This window comes from Acanthaster planci, linkage group LG04, assembly GCF_054643075.1.
Source record: "Acanthaster planci isolate LZ-2023a linkage group LG04, COTS_SCS, whole genome shotgun sequence".
In the NCBI taxonomy this organism is placed as follows: Eukaryota; Metazoa; Echinodermata; class Asteroidea; order Valvatida; family Acanthasteridae; genus Acanthaster; species Acanthaster planci.
In genome coordinates, this window is record NC_141780.1 from 22,168,950 (window position 1) to 22,174,670 (window position 5,721).

Below are 5,721 nucleotides of genomic sequence, written 5' to 3' on the forward strand. Positions count from 1 at the left end.
GTTGTGACCTTCCTTGTGTGGCATTTTGATGTGTGGTTTCCCGACGTCACTTTCTTAATTATTGTATGTAATCATTTTAATGTGTTTACGAGTACCATGTTTTTTTCTCCCCAAGGGCACTGGCAAATAAGAAATGACAAACGAATGGGTTAAAAATAAAGGTGAAAGCACTGTGTTTGAGCGGAACTTGTCGTCGTGGTACCGAGAAGTCGTGGATGCAACCGTGTTCAGAATTAATTGGTTTGTAAAAGCCTGTGATGATGCATTCGTTGTCAACCACCCGGACAATTAGTTGTAATTACCGTTTCATAGCCAGCCACTCTTACACAAGCATTGAAGTGAGATGTGTCCTTTGTTCTCGTGTGCTGGGAAGTTCGTGTGCGAAGGATTTCTCAATCGCTCTCATTTGACCCAGAATCACTTTTTTCTTGGTGTGAGATGTCGACCAAAGTGTACCATAATTAAATTGCAACGGACAAGTGTATCTTGGAAATCGCTGCTCTTTGAGTCACGTTATTTCAGATATCTATTTCGTGAAAACCTTGTTGTGTACACTACCAATTAGCACCCCCCCCCACTCACGGATTTGTCCTGATGGGTTACCTCCCAATGTTCCTGTACCCACAGGCCTTCTGGAACCCTTACGCGGTCCGCCTATGGGGATTTTACAATGGGCCGTCCTATCGCGTTCGATAAATTTTTGGAAAAATAATTCTTTACTAAAACCACCCCATGAAACATTCATGTTGGAATTTTACCTTTATCTTCCTCAAGTAATATTTCGAAAAAGTCGCCTGGAGATGGGTAAAAACGAGTTTTATTAACGACTTTCACGTCTGACGATATCCTACCTAGGTTTCCTTGTTCATGCACGTTTGTTTTCACTCGCCTTACTTTCTTGAACACAAAATTGTTCAACCTTGCAAAGATTTACCTACCTTCAGTCGATGGGTTCCACATTCCGTATCGCAGTTGTTGTCACCAAAGGTTAGATAAAATATTAGAATCTTTCATAAAAGTAGAATATTGATTTACGTTTATTACCTTTAGTTACAAATTATCAAAATGTGCAAAATATTTTGATCTGTTTTTATTTTGGTTTTTACCCACAGACTACAATAAAATTTCAAACCCTAATTCATCTGCGTACGAGACGTACGAGACGAAAGAAATTGAAAGATTGGTGACCAGAAAATCGTTTACTTTGTGTTTCAGAAACCTCAGGGCTGTTGGTATACGTGGCATAGGGCCCAGAACAGTGCCGGTTTTACACTGTTTTCAATAGGGCTTGAGTTAGTGGACTAAACCCCTAGTCCCTCTGTGTTGTCCGCAGTAGTGTTATTTCAGTGTCTATTTTCATAGAACAAAATTTGTTATTCCCTAAACAAAAATAGTTGTTCCCTCAACAAAATGGTTGTTACCTCAACAAAAATGGTTCTCTCAACAAACTTCGTTGTTCCCTCTACAAAGTGTGCTCGCCGACATTATATATTTTTTCCTACCACGTACCTTTAAAAACCTCCGTAGTTGCCTCACTAGAAACGAAACTATGACTGTAAAAGAACAACAGCGCAACGCCGTGATTACAAATTGTTTTGAGTCCGGAAAAAGCACCAAGGACTACTTTTCTTTTGTTTTCGCCCGTCAAAAACCTTCTATCTCTAAATTTCCTTGCAGCGGTTGTGAGAGCTAGAAAATAAAAGCCTGATATGAGGTTCATATGGACGTTACCAACATTTGGGGGTCTGGGGAGTATTCCACAGTAGCGAAGGCAAAAACCATTAACGGTTGAAGGAGGTAAATTCTTAGATGTTTTCAAGAGAATTTGCATCCTCTTTCCCCTTTTCCCCCTTTTTCTTCGGGAAACAAGCACCTCTCCCCTACTCCCTCTCAACGCCCATAGCTAGAGAGAGGCTTCCTGCACTTTTTGCCAGTGATAAGAAAGAGCAGGATTGATGGCCCAACCTCGTTAAAGGTTCTGGTTGAGAGTCAGGAGATTTTTCCCAACCCCGTTGTCAAGGAGTTTTGCAATTAGTACTTCACCGTGCACCACATTCCGAGAATCAAAAGCGGAATTGATTCAAAGGCAAAACATTGCCGACACGAACAGACGTCGTGTGTGGGCGGATCTCCTCCATACACTCTTCATCTTGAAAACCATCGCGAAGCTTGTAGCAGTACTGAGGCGACTTGGAGGACGGCAAAATGTTGGGAGGGGCTTATTTATTAAATTTAGTAATGGGCAAACGGAACCGAGAATGCAGAGACAATTCCTATAAGGCATCTGACAGCAGTCTTGCTCTGTGCTATCCATCGTGCACTCTTTCCCTCGTTTCAGATGTTTTTCATCGTGAAAATTGAGAAATATGTACTTTTTTATAGTGATGCATACAATGTCAATTTTAGTCAAAAGCCGTAACTGACGAAAATTTTCTCGACAGAGGTAACAAAGTGCACATCCACCCGATGCATCGAACATTAAGTCTTGAATGGAACAATGCCGACCACTCGCCTTTCAAATTAAAATTGGAGGGTTCTGAAAGGAGTTCACTACAACATTGACTTGACTTAGATGAAATCTTTGTAGTTGCTATTCTGTAACGACCCCCTTTTGTTATCGAAATGAACAGACACAAAACTCATATGGTACAAGTTGAACACATTTCAAAGCACAATGCTAAATACCAAATTTGTATCAAGATATTGGGTGGCGGGGGTCAAAAATGGGATATTTTTCTCAAAACATATTTTATTCAGCCGTATGTATACTCCACCACCCTTCCCAAAGAAAGGTGGTCATACTGTTTGGAAAACGGCAGCGCTTTCAATTAAAAAAGGCAATATGTCGGGGGGGGTTACCCCTTCACCCGCCCCACTGCATACGTCACTGCTCAACAAATATCTGTCGGCTACTTCAGATTCCCCACGGGAAAGTATGTTTAAAACGGTACGGCTCCACGGGTGTCTCGGTGTCTATTATAATGTGGATCGTCTGTACCCGGAGTATTACCGGCTTCTCTGATTTCATCAACGCTTTTCGAAATATCTCTCTGGTCTCGGGTTCTAGTGTATTCGGCGGGGAGAGGGAGGGAGCCTGAGGGGCAAGTCCCCGGGCCAGTGGCGTAGCGAGGGCTAAATGTCCGTTGTGGGAACCCGGGGGTGCACACATTTTTTTCAAGGGGTACCACAAGAAAAGAAGCTGCAGCTACATTTCGACGGAGATTATTCAAAGATTTCAAATGGGGAAGGGGCTATCAAGGGGGCACGACGTGACTAGAGGGGGACACGTACCCCCCCCCAGCACGTCACTGGGAATTCGCCCTCCCCGACCCGAAACATTTTGCGAACAGTTTTCCTCAAGGATTGAAAGTGTCTGGATTTTTGGAAATGTATGTCACCTTTGGGGGATGAGGATTCTTCGGGATGAAAGAAAATTGGACAGCTCTTTTTAGAAAAAAAAAATCTTATTTGTCTCCGCCCTAGGGCCCAAGACCTGGATTCGCCAATGATCTCGGGGTGATGTGTCCTCTAGAATTTCTTGTTTTTTTTTCTCCGTGTGTTTTCGGAAGGTATTGATTTAGTCACCCTTTGTCTAACAACCAGTGGCTAACACCCCCCGCCATGTTGCCATTTTGCTAGTGAAGGTAAATATAAGCCCCAGCCTACTTAAACGGAATTAAACCACCTTTCTTGTTGGGGTTGTGGATTCTTTAGGGAACTTTTTAGAAAAATAATCACGAATTCAAAACCTGGATACGCCACATCACAGAACATGGATACCTGACACTGTCTGAAAAGTGGGGCATGACCGTCTGTATTCAATTTATTCGAATAGGAAGCACCATCGTTCAAAACAGCCTCGTAAAAATCCCAGTTTCAGTTTTTGCCGTTCAAGCTCGAGTGTCCCCAACGAGAGAATTCACACATTCTTTGAACCAGATTCCCTAGCAAAGGGTTGGGTGCAGTATTTTCACAGATTCTCGTGACTCGAGAACAAGGGGTTGATGAATTATTGTCCTGGATGAATCCTCGGTGTGGAATTTCACCTCAGTAGAGAATCTCAACTACTTGACCGCCTCAGACTAAAGCAACGGATCACAAGACGGTCGATCAAGCGTCCTGGTTTGACTCCAGCCATCAAATCCTTGCGGGTACGGGCAATCCTGAAATTTCATGATGCCAAAGAGAAAAGCCATGGGTGTTTACCTGTCAGATGCAATCCCCAAAAGACTACTTTTTTATCATTCGGTCCAACAGTGGAAATACACCAGCCGTATTGTTTGAGCTTGATGTGTGACTGAGAGGTCACCTATTCTACCGTGAAACCGACATTTCTACAGGTGTAGTACATGGAAGATGAGAGACGGGACGTGCTGTCGTTCTACTTGACTTCTTCCGATCATGGGTATTGCTGGGATTCTTCACTAGAGGAGGGTGCAGGGTGAGGCTAATTGTTAGGGTTTTTACACAATTTTGGAAGGAAAGGAAGTGTAAACAGTAGTTCACAACATTAAATATCAAACAAACACCCCCTCTAAGTTTTTGCTCTTTTTTGAAAGGGAGGCGTAGCCCCCGCTGACACCGCATTGGACCCTACAGCCGATTATGTAACTCTTAAAATCCAAGCAGATTTGAAAATACTCCTTAAATTCTTGTTGTTATTATATATGGATCGTGCCCAAACCTTACTAAGATTGTCAAAATCCATGCACCATCTCAAGCATGTTTACAATTTATTTTTATTTTCATTGGGCCCGCCTACCCCTATGCCATTATTTTATGGACGCACATACATTAACAGGCCTCAGTGCGACTCGAAAGGCAACCACGAATATCTGAGTAATAAAGTAATGTTTCAATATAGAGGCGCATCTGATCCGACTACCCATCGCCGTTAATAAATGAGGCTTTTACAGCTAAATGCAAATATTTAGAATATGGAACTAATATATCATCGTCTTCTGTGAAATGAGTGTCATGCTAATCACTGAGGATCGAAGCTAAAAGCGATGGAATTGGCAGCCGTATCTGATCCAGAGATGTTTCTCTTGGAAAAAGACTCGAATAAAAAGATAATCGTTACCGGTACTGCAGAACTGGCTATGCAAATGGTGGATATTTTAGCTGGGTTTGTAATCAGTTTATGTGTGAACCAATCTATTTCGCCCATCAAGCTAGGGGATTATTAAGCTGGATATGTCTTGATATCAGTGGTAATGCATATTCGTACATTCGTGGATTCCTCAGCCGCTGGGGTGAGTAAACTGGACCTCACTGCGGAAAAGAGATATGCAAAATGGAGTCAGTTCTTATGAACAAACCAGGGTAGATGAAAGTTGTTCATCCAGAAATCAAACAAGTGCATGTACGTCTAACGTCACGTGTCGTCAGATTCCGCATAGATAGGACACTGGGTATATCCTTTACAGTGTTGAGGTCTGGTCCAATTTCTTGTGTTGGACTTTCTTATATCGGAGGGGTTAGGAAAAACCTTTGAGGTTAGATTGCTCGATGTAAGAGGCCCGTGTTGAAGAAGGGCTCTTCATATCACTCTGTTACAAGTGTAAGTAGTAAGTAATGCTGAAAACTATATAAAAGAGGGTTTTTGCTTCCCTTTTACCCTTAAGAATCATAGAATTTCTTTCAGAAAATTGTCGTTACTGTATTCAGGACATCAGTAGTCTGAGTACTGTACCAATCGTCAGCTTTATTTGTGTAAAT